At 37.4% G+C, this 12,285-nt stretch overlaps 1 long non-coding RNA gene across 1 annotated transcript; it reads right to left on the reverse strand.

Annotated features, from left to right (window-relative positions):
* Positions 531-8,496, reverse strand: LOC110390139. Its single transcript, XR_002433591.1, has 3 exons — positions 7,985-8,496; positions 887-979; positions 531-768 (listed from the first exon to the last, which is right to left on the reverse strand). It is a non-coding gene; the product is annotated as an uncharacterized LOC110390139 (long non-coding RNA).

Below are 12,285 nucleotides of genomic sequence, written 5' to 3' on the forward strand. Positions count from 1 at the left end.
CTTTTTCTGTTTCAGTGTTTTTATCTTTGATTTTCTTACCATGCCCCCTCCAAAACAAACAAACAAACAAAAACCCTTGCCAAAAAATACATACCAAACCAAACAACAACAGCAAGCACCCTAGCAAACAAGAAACTAAGTCAGATGTCAACGTTCAGATTATGTGACATCGCTTTCTCCTGTGTACGTTGCTTGGTAGGAGTGAGGCTACGCCTCTACTTTTTTGATTCAGAATATTCTCTCCTCCCAAAGTGGAACAGCACAAGGTATTTCAGTTATACTCTCTGGATCATCAGGCCTTAGAGAAGTGCCTCTGTAAGTGACCTTATTTTCAGGTGCTGAGCCCTGGCAGCTTCCTTTAAAGTAAATGAAAGTTGCCAGAGGCTCAGCATTTCAGAAATCAGGGCACTTACATTTTTGCCTATCTCTGGATTTAAGAATCTGGCTCTTTTACCATTTTTTATTTCTTTCCAATTTTTAACTACTCCGTAATCCAACATCAAGAGAAAAGTAATGACAGCAGACCTGAGTACAAGAAAGATGGTTCCAGGCTTGGAATGCCTTCTTCTATCAGCTGGAATTAATTATTAAAGAGACAGTCTCAGCAAAAATAATGTCTGTTAATGTAAGTATTGTTTTCTACTCTGTCAGATCTCCACATAGCAAGATTATGCAGGTATGAAGATTTCTTCTTCTCCAGCCTGTTAACTTTATGGTTTTGACAAGGCTGTGTAAATCTGACATACACTCAGACTTGGCCAGGTTTACCTGAAATATTTAGAACAATGACAAGGCTTTCAGTTTGAATCATGATGAGACTGCTAGATCTTAAGTGAGCAATAAACTACTTTCTTAATAGGATAAAAACAATGAAAGCCACACTTACAGCTTTAATACTGTAGCTTGTTGCAGACCACAGGCATTAGTGAAGCAAGGTCATCTGATGGAACAGGTACTTGCATTAAAGCAACTAATACAGCTGGAAAACAAACAAAACAAGAGTTAGTCTCTTAACACATTTCTGTGGTCTAGACTGCTGTATGCCTTCTTATGGCTGTTACTGTCTCCTAGTTTGGACCTCTGTTCTGCAGTTCAGTGGGTCATGACAGGTTTTGGGCTTTGGCCTATGGCAGAATAGTGCATTCAGACCAGCACAGAGGTAGACACACTTCTTGGGCCAGAGTTAGGGAATTGAGACAGTTGCTACAGGCAATATCCAAGCTATTAACATGTTTGAAAAAGCAAGTCCTAAAGGTTCCCCAACTTTCATTTCTTCGTGAAATTATTTTCAGGAGTGTCATGTATTACCCAGCATTTAAAAATCAGTTGATTTCTGCTCCGTCTATTAAAGAGAAAGAAGATGCGTGCCGCATGTGCTGATGAAACAGCTACCAAATCCCAAAGCCTTCATAACAGAATAAAACATGATGAGCTTATTTTAATCAGAAATCTTATATGCTAATGCACAGAAAATATAGAGGCAGGCAGGATGTAAAACCACCATATAATTCCTTTTGATGTTTATTTGGATTCTAACTATATATGAAAAAAAGCAAGTGAGACAAAAAAAAAGATGTTGGGAAAAATTACAATCCATCTCTGCACTCAGTACTGCATAAAAATCTCATGCAATACTGCATAAAATATCACAGGTATTTCTGACAGTGGTGAATGCTTGTATGAAGCCTTACAATTGCGTGAACCATAAGCAGTAGGCCATTCATGGATTCATCTTTTCTCATGGGCAACCTCTGCCTGCAGATCTTCTGCTTAACCTAACAGCATCTGCAGGAAGCCCTTAGAAAGTACCTCTGCCTCAGAAGTAACACCTCTTGCCCCCTACATGTTTGTGCTCAGACATTATTTTATTATTTTGTTGTAAGTTTTTGTGAATAAACTGCTGCAAAGCGACAGAGCTAACACAGCCAATTCTAAGCACTCAGAAGCATCAGACTACAGTGGAAGTAATGTCATGAAAATAGTTCAAAAATACAGCAATTTCAAAAGTTATTTTTTACTCCTGTTATTCAGTCCTCATATTAAATCCTTAAGGACTGTATTTTTAGCTTATTTCTACATCACCCAGACTAGAATTTTTTTTTTTTTAAAAACTAAGATTCTGAAGTACATTTTCATTGGGAAGAATTAAAAATAATAAAATAACAAAAAAAAGTAATTTTTGACACAATGCATAGTTTCAAAAACTGCATAATCTTGTCTTAAACTGCACTGAGTCAAAGAGACTTGGCTAATGTTCATTACCATGAACACAGATACTAGAATAGGAGATGTAAGTGTAAGAGGCGCAAAAATACCTAATAGTTACGAGGTTCTTCTGAGGATTAATTTCCTTACATGGAAATTAGAAATGTGAACACAAGTTTCTACTCCATTTGCAAGACACTAGTGCAACAATTTCAACAAACCAGAGAAGATTTCCTAACATCCGGGGAAAAGCACCATGGTCCAAGCAATATCCCTTAACAATCAGATGCTTGTCCTACTCCTTTTGCTGAAACAAAGCAATCTGAGTGTTGTGCAGTTCCAGAATACACCCACATAAATACATCTGCACATAGCCGTCTAAGCTTCTGTCATAGTCAACTGATAGTTCTCTTAGAGCGAATAGCTCTTCTGTGACTACAGCTGCTCTCTGAAATAGTAGCTTCATGTACGTATGTTATACAAAAGTCAAATCCCACCACACCTTTGTACCTTCAGGTTTATTATTCAGTTTTCTGCAGGGCAAATGCAAGCAAATGTACAGCCTAGGCAAGCCAGACATTTCAGCTCTGTGGAAATGAAGTTGGGTTTTGCTGAATCTTTTTTCCTCTTTGTGAAGACGCTCAGCTCAGGCTCGCCCTTGTTCTACCACTGCCAAGGAGTTACAGCTTTCCCAGGAAGCTCAGCTCTGTTTTCTCCAATGGCAGTGCTGGTCTCCCACGCAAGGAGTCATCTATCCTTCCAACTGATTTCCTTATCCTGCCAATTCAAGGCGCAAAAATGCCACTTCTCTTGCAACAATGAAGACTGTGGAAGTGAGGAAGGAAGAATGTAGGATGAGGAGGACATCAGTTACAGCACTGGGCTCATGGTGCAGCCAATGTACGGTCACACAGGTGTGGGGCCTTTCTTCTGAACCAGCTATCACCAGTACTGCTACTCCTCTCCACACATGTGTAGTGGGACATAAGTCCTTTAACTTTTGCTAGTCTGATTGCTGAAGTGACTGCTTCATCTCACCTTTAAAAAGCATCAAGTCAAGCAGAAACACCTTGTGAGCTCAGTCCAGCTCACTGGTGTTCAAATACCTCATGAAGGACAGCCTAAATTCACTAAAATGTGTATTCTACTCAATGAATTAATGCAAATAACTTTTCATCTCAACTGGTTGTCTATTGCCATGTCCTAGAAGAAATCAGTTACCTCTACTTGAAAGCAAATGTAGAACACTACGAAATTACATCTATTCCATTTACGTCAATTTTGTACTGTAACATGAGGATCTACAACGTACAGGAGTAGACAGACCCCAAAGATCTGTTTGAAAATTTTAATATAACAAAAATTACGAGATCTCATGAAAAACTCAGTTCTATATTTTGCCCTCTGGTTTCTGGACGAAGCAAGTTACCTGAATGAAAGATACCTCAAAGATATTCTAAAGATTGAAAAGAATCACTTTCCATTAAATCGGGCTGCTTTAAAACCTCCATCCAGCCTGGCCTTGAATACTTTCAGGGATGGGGCATCCATGGCTTCTCTGAGCAACCTGTTCCAGTGTCTCACCACCCTCTGAGTAAAGAATTTCTTCCTTACAGCTAATTTAAATCTAATCTCTCTAAAATTAAAACCATTACCCATTGCCCCAGCAACACAGGCTCTGTGAAAAAAGCATTTTTTCACCTTTCTTATAAGCTCCTTTGAGAATTGTAAGGCTACAATAACATGTTCCCAGGGCACTCGTGTCAGGAAGGTTGGACTAGAGGATCCTTTCAGGTCCCTTCCAACCCAAACTATTGTACATATCAATGGTTCTATGATCCTTGCTGCACAGCAGTAATGAAAACAGAGACAGGGTAGTAAACAGTTATGAATTTTCTGCTAAGTATCATGCTAATTAACTCATCTTGCAAATGCTCATGAACTACGTGGCTAGCAAAAAAGCAAAGATATGGAATTGTGTTGGTCTAACACAGCCATTCTTTCTCAGGAATTAACTGTTCCATATTTAAGCAGATTGGCTTTTTTCGTTATGCACAAAGTAAATAAATCAACTGGAGATACTGGAATTAATCTTTGGGCTTTGAGCTTGCCAACTAATACACAACATTTTGCAACCAGATGAGTGAAACTTCAGGTAATGCTTTAATTAGCCAAATTTCTTCCTGCGTAGGAAACACTAAGTGCTGTATCTGAAGACTGAAGTGCTGTATCTAAACAGACTTATCTATGAAAATCTACAGATTTCAAAATTTTCTTCTAGAACAATTACTAAAGAAACAACATTCCAAGCTCCTACAGTTCATGGCTATTTTAAAAATACTGTCTTACAGCTAAAGTACCATTATCCATTGCAATCAGGCTTTTTTTTTTTAATTTTTATTTTTTTGTTCTTTTCACTGCATGGCCCTATTTCTGCTTCAGTAGATCTACTGCAAACTTAAATGCATTTTGATAACCAACAAAAAAAAAATCATTGTATGATATGGATTTGCAATATGTTGCTGACATACATCAACCTACTTCCTCTTCACATTCTTTTTTCTTCATATGTGGAAATTGAGTTGAATTTCCTGGGAATTGTACTTCATGAATTTATGAAAGTATCACAGCTCTGACCTGTCTTTCATTCACATAGTAACACAGCATAGTATAGATTCACATTCAACAACAGAATTAAGACAACTGAAGATCAGCCCATCACAGTTTTCAGAAACTGACTGATCTGTTTAAGCATCATTTGAAATGGCAGCAAAGGGGATCCATATTGCTTACAGATAAATGCTTAACAACAGAGAGAATAGAATCTGCCTAACCATAAATCTTGACAGAATTTCACAGAGTCCCATTTCAGTTGGACAGTTTATTCAATCTCTATATACTAGCGAGCTATGTCACTGTATTTCAATGTTCTAATCTCATTATACATTAGGTAAAATGAAACCAACCAACCAAAGAAAAAAAAACAATAACAAAACTACAAGAATGAAAAAATAAACAAGAAAATCCACCCTAATATTCCTATTAAGCAAACATCTTTTAAGAAAAAAATCCTAACAAAATGTTCATAGTGGATATGAACAGGACTCATTGAAGCTAAGGGCTATATCTTAATTTATCTTGAATGTGGGTTTTTTTTTTTCCCTTTCTTATCCTGTGTTGTGACCTCATTTTTCAAGGAAGAAAAAGACAAAACATAAAATCAATTAGATGATAACTCTTTGATGTCTCCTCCCAGTGGAGAAGTAAAAGCTCTCAGGCAAATATTTTAGGAATAGGCATGGTCTAATGCTGTGGGAAATCATCCTCTAAAAAAATACACAAAAGGAAAAACATTTACAGGATAGAAAGAGGATGAGAAAGTAAGGATGGAAGATTAATTGAAACAACAGTGAAAATGGTAACAGTATCTGAAAGCTCAGATAATATTTCAGAACAATTTTTCTAGCCAGATTTAATAATAGTTTATTCAGCAAATCTCTTGCTGGCTGACTGGATTCTACCCCTGTCTCCTCTAGTTACTGCAACAGCCCCTGTGGCCATTCTAGCAGCAAAATGAGAGCTCAAAACAGAAGTAACATATATTTCATACTATATGGATCTGCTAAATTACAGTTCAGTTTTCACTGTCAATCACAATTGTATTTGTAAAAGACAGGTAGCAGTGGTCATTGCATAATATACAAGCATAGACACTGATTAGAAAAAAAAAACCTGCATATACTAGCTATCTTTTTATAGGTCCTAGAAAAAAAAAGTATCTTTCTTGTCTCTTAATCTTGATGGGATTCTCATCTTTGTTTTCAGATTTCTTTTTTCTTGAGGGGAATGTCCTAATGATTAGACAAGCTATGAGATAGTTGGAAACTCAGAAACTTGAATGGCTGGTTTCCTTACCTTTTCTGTTAAAGATATTTCATTATGTGGCTTAAAAAACACAACTCTACATATTTCTAGCAGGAGGACAAAAATAAGAAAGAAGGAACATGACTGTATTCTGATCTGAGCTTCACTCATGTAAGGTAGACCCACCGCACTTTACTTCATTCCCTCTCTTATCCTAAACAGGTATGAAAATAAATCCTTGTAGAGTGACCGGGACAGTGGCTCGTTATAGAACAGATCTGCTGGCTTGCAAAATGGCATACATAATTTTACATGAAAAATATATCTTCATCATCTGCAGAATGCTCATCTGAAGGACTCAGGAAATGTATGGAAGTGAGCTGTATACTTTGTAAATAACTCAGTTCAGTATTGGGAAAATATCACCATGAGCAGCCAGACAGAATCACCTGTCATAATAATTCATTTGCTAAATTATGGTGACTGGAACTCATACCAGTAAAATTCTTGTACAGTATTACATTTATACTCTCAGCTTGGTTAATTTAATAATGGCATGAGTTGAACGAATAGATCACTTCTCTTCTCTAGCTTAGTCTTTAATACTGAAGGGACAAGGTGATCTCCAAATGTTCTTTTCAGCCTTACTGTGTTGCTGTTTTATTCACATTTGACAATGGCATCTGGTAAGCATGCAGTGTGAATTGCTAATTCATCTCTTACCTCTAAAATTAGTCCAAGTTCATTAAAAGAGCATAAAAGCAGTTCTGTTCTTTCAATAAAACAATGCATTTGACTAGTTTGATCAGCTGAACGTACTTTGGAGCTATTCCTGGCTTAAAACAACTTCTGCTACATGCTACTACTAATTTTTAGGCTCAGACTCAAATAGTTAAGTTTGATGTGAAGAACTAACATAACATCCTAACAACAGCCAAAGTAAATATGAAGTCAAAACTGTAATTCAGTTTTAAATTTAATCTAAATTCAGATCTGCTTTTAAATTGAAAAAGAATACTGGAGAATACTATTACACTCAGATCTCCACAGTTACAGCAGTTGTTAAATGCCACGTGTCTGGTAGCATCCACAACAAAACGTAAGTTCACTGAGGTGTTGCTGACTCCTTTTACTGAAAGGCATGCTACTCAGTGAGTGCTTACTTGTGCTGGTAGCAGTCACATCTGGGCAGGTCACTGCAGCACTGGGCAGGAACACAAAAGCTATTGGAGCAAGATGATTTACAGGTGGAGAAACGTGAACAAAAGCCACAACACAAGAAGCAGGACACACATTCGTGGTTTAAAAATATCATCAGCAAAACTTGCTTTCAGTTTGATTTGGTTTGTTTGATTCTTCAGAGACTTGACTGTTACCTAAGAACAATATATTCGAGGTTCCTTTTTAGCCCCACAGAAAACTTCAGAAATCTAGCTGTGACAATTGTGGGTGCTTAGTGGTTACAATTTTGGTCTGAGCTTCTTTGGACATAACAGTTTTAGTCAGCTTAACAAGCTGCGTCTCAAGTGAAACCACTCCAAGGATAAACTATCACAAACCTACTGCAAAGCTGGCTTTGGATGTGTCACAAAAGAAAAGTAATGAAACAATCACTCCTGAGTAATTTAAGTCCATAGAGATACTACATGGCAATTCAGCCTAGGTAAAAATATACCAACAAAGATATCATGATTATGATCACATACACTTCTAAGCAAAGACAAAAGTTAGCTATCTAACAGAAATTTTCCACTTACTGCAGTATCTAAAGGCAAAGATGCACGTGAAAAAAAAAATGTATTAAAAACTAATTTACCACTAATTAAATACTACATTGCACTTTTATATGTAGATTTACTGGAATAGTGCTTTATTGCTATCTTACCCCAGAAGCAGCTCAGGAAAAAAGCCATACCTGACAGGGAGAGCTGACTATTTATTGTTCTAGGCAGAAAATCAACATTTTCTTCTTGTTGCCCCCTCTCTCCTGAATCAGTGAGGCTAAATGGCTTAAAGCACCATTGTTTCTTCTTCCTATCCATCCACAAAGGAGAGATCAAGGCCCATCACCTTGACCAGGTGGTCAGCTGGTTTACGAACCTCGTCTGCAATCAACCTATGCTGAGTGGAAATTGTTATCTTTCTCACATTCTCGTCTGCTCCTGACCCCCACCTGTAGGCCCAAGTCCTGTCAAGGCCTCGCCCACACCCCTGTCCAGGAAGGTGTCTGCTGTTTGGGGCTGCCCTGCTCCCTTGTGAGATGGTCTTTGGCTGCTAGGCCCTACAAACTTTTTTTTGAAAAATCTACAAGGAAGATGGAGGTGGGATGAAAACTAACAAGGCCTCCTGTTGCTGTGTTAACATTTAACCAGCACAGTGTACCCTGGAAAAGTAGTTTATAGGGGAGTGGAGAAGAGATTGAGTGCTCTTGCTGTACTTGAATGACATCCCTTCCTCTATGTGAAAAGAGCTAAATAGGACAGCTATACACATGCCTGTTCTGAAACCTCTATAAAATGAGAAGTTACTCAGAGAGAGAATGAGGTTTTTTTCAAAATTGGGGTTTATACTTTTTTATTATACAGAGTCTTTGTCTCTGTCTTATGGTCTTTTGAAAATTTCAAGCACAGCACAAAGTTATATGAACATCTTCACAATAATATTTTCAGTCACTGAACTAAAGGTTTGGGAAACAAACCTTTTCTCTTTGAAATCTTTCTCTCTTTGAAAATATATTTCTCCATCTTCAGTTTTACATCAGTTCACATAAAAGTCCAAATCAAATTTGTCTTCTGAAAATCCTAGCACTTCCCTAGTGATTGCAGCTAGTGTTCGACCAAACTACAAGGGCCAGTTAGATGGTGAATACTGTTGCTTGTCAAGCTTCGCACAGAATTTCTTGTGGCTCACCTGAGCTCCTTAGTAACAGAGCAGACAGGTAAAGGTAAGCCCTGGCTCAGAGTTACAGAGGGATGCTCCCAGCTCCCATTCCTTTCTTCAATGTGAATTTCATGTTATAATAATTTTTACTGGAAAGGATTTGGACCACTCAGTTTTTCCTGTAAAGCACTCATGGTACAAAAATCTACTTTGTTCAGAATTGCTCTGTGAGCTCCCGATGAGAATGTAACAGATTTTCCCGTAGACCACACTAACATGTGCCAGTAGAAAGCCAGGTGGAGTTTTCTCATTCTCTGCTCCTCACCCACCCCAGGCCAGGAGCCAGATTGTGTGCGTATTCAACAGCTGCAGTTCTACTTATGAAATGGGTAAGAAGCATAAAAGGGCAATTGAAGGCACCTGAAGCATGCAGAAATTCTGCAGCTGTCGGCTGCAAAGCTAACTAGCAGATGTCCTCTGGTGATTGTAATTGGGTTCCTCCATCCTTGTCAAAGTTTCAAGCAAAAACTGCTGGAAAAAAGTTCCTCTTAGGGGGTAAGTTGTTGCTAAAAGAGTAAGGTGTAATTTCTACCTCTCTGCACCAGCTTTATTCACTTCTCCTCCTGCATTCAGATGGATTAACATTAAACAGTTCTGGAGAAATCTCAAACAAAATCAGCTGGCTGCCAGAATGATTTGAAATTGCAATTTATATTCATAGCACAAAGATATATGAAAACTGCTTATGTGTGTTTTTCACAAAGATCTTTTCAGTTAATGAGCTAAATGTATGGAAAGAAAACTCTTTTTGAAGATGCACTTGTGCCTATTCTGTTTTACAACAGTCAAAATGAGTCTTGCTTCCAAACAAACAAACAAAAAGAGTGTGCAATGGCCTCATCACATCTGAGTTAGTATTCTAATACAGCCTGCCTTCAAGATCTGAATATCAGAGCTAGGAGTAGTGTAAAGCCTATTAATAAAGGTTATACATTCAGCCCCCAGGTTGGCTTAGCCATTTCTATCTTTTATTGCTTGGTATATTAATGTTTCAAAGTTTATAATGATATAATTTATAATTTTAACATTTTTCATAACTTACAATAAAACAAACAACAACAACAGAAAAACAAAACCTGAGTTGAGATGAGTTTTCAAAGTCTGGACATAATTTTGCAGTCCTTACACTGTGCAAAGTTCTGTAGACCTTACCAGGTTTGATAGATTCATGTCAGCTGGACTATAACTTAGGAGCAGGCCCCAAAGATGAATGCCCTGTATTAGGAGTGTCTTTGAGTTATGGGCAGAGTTGCCTGCATTTCTACTGTGCAGCTTATCAATAACATACAGATCAGAACCGCACATATGATGAAACAGCACAGAACGCACTGAATTTACTGTTTAGACATTAGCTGCATACAGATGGCATATGCCATAAAACCAGTGCTTCAGAGACATCAATCTCACTGTATACATAATGTACTGATACATGCTGGCACAGTGAGTCAGTCTAATGTGCCTTGAAAGTGTCAGAAATACTGCACAAGTGCATTGGCTGCAGTACTTTCAAAAAGAATGAGAGGCACGGAATATGGTTTCTGTATATGGTCCCATCATTCCATCTCACTGGGATGATTTCTGAAAATGTCATATTTTTTATTACATTTTATTTGACAAAATTTTCAGTTGAAAGGTAAAAAGAAAGATGTTTTCAAAAGAGCAGAACTAATTAGTTCCACGGAAGACAACATGTGGTGACTTCAGGAATGAAATGAAGCATTTTTTTCACAGCACTCAACAATACTTTCCCCTGGCTTGTAGTGGAATAGCAAAGCAAAAAATAATTTTCCATTAGTAACTGATGTTAATAGGGAAGTCATTCTGAAGCTGTGATATTATCAAAAAGATAAGATGACTCTTACTCTTGTTAACAAGTCAGACATTAAAGGAGATGACAGCAGCATTTTCATAGCTTTCCTCTCTCAGAAGAAGCACAGTACAGTAACACATAATTATCTTCAGGTACTGTAAATGTACATTCCACTTTGTATGCCACGTACAAAGGGGAAAAAAAAAAAAGGATTCATTTAAACTAATATGCATTTGTCACAATACTGTGCTAAGGAATTCTTAATGCTGTCCTGCTTTCAGACTTTTGTAGAAATATCACCCTTTGAAGTTTTGAAAGAAAGCGTTCTATAGCTGATGATCTCTTTGTTCCCTTTCTTTCCTTATTCTGTCTCCACTAACATTGTTCCAAAATATGCATTTGACTGCCTTTATAATTGGGAAGTTTTTTAATTTTTATGTTATGCTAGGATTGTAATTAAAGCTATTTACATCACTGTAATTGCATGCTGGCACATATGAAACATTTATGAATTATTTAGGCAATGGCTGCTCACAGCTACCATGAATTACAAAATCAGAGTCGAAAAAAAAATCACAGCAACACAAACCACAGCGAAAAACCATTAGAAATTGCCTATTTGAAAACTTACCCCCTTCTGACCCTAGAAAAAATAAATTTCTAGATGATATTCCTAAATATCAACTGAAAGAAAATGAAACAAATATTCTGTTCTTTTTAGTCCAGTTGTGCTGGTTATTAAAGATATTCCAATAATATTTACCAGTAGTAGCGATCAGACATGAAAACTGCTCTGACATAAACTGTGTAGTGATACCCATTTCTAGAACCCTTGCAGAGTAGCAGGAAGCCTGCTGGGTGCTCTGGATCATCTTTCTCTCACAATGTCAAAACACATGGGGAAAACGTTTTGCTCAATGAGCGCGTAATTATCCAGATGTGAGCAGTATTTACTCTTCTTTGCTGTCAATAGATCTGGCCTTCAAAGTGAACCATCATTTGGCTTTTGCCTGTTTCTCATTTTGTGAAGACTGACTTGTTTTTTATGATTGCTCTGATAAATCATTTTTACATTGAAACATATGGCTCAAATCTGTGAGTCTGTGTTTAAGTAGTTAAATATTCTCAGACAGGTTTTGCCACTCCCGTCATAGTAGATTTATTTTGTGCTTTCAAGGATACATGTACACAATGACATAATAGAAAAACATTGTGTAACATGCACACAGCATCTCATCCCTTTATAGAGAAATAATGCCTTCAAAATAAATTCTCTCTCTGTATGTATATATATACATGTCGATACACACGCACACACACAAGCATGCTTTCATGTTAATAAAGCATTGCTGAATATCAGGTAATTGGGTTTCCTGTCATTTTCTGCACTATCCCTCATTCTAGCTGAGACAGTCATAAGAGAAAGAACCAGGTACCTGGCTCTCAGCAAGCTTTGCTCCTGTCCA

Source organism: Numida meleagris, chromosome Z (genome assembly GCF_002078875.1).
Source record: "Numida meleagris isolate 19003 breed g44 Domestic line chromosome Z, NumMel1.0, whole genome shotgun sequence".
NCBI classification, from domain to species: domain Eukaryota; kingdom Metazoa; phylum Chordata; class Aves; order Galliformes; family Numididae; genus Numida; species Numida meleagris.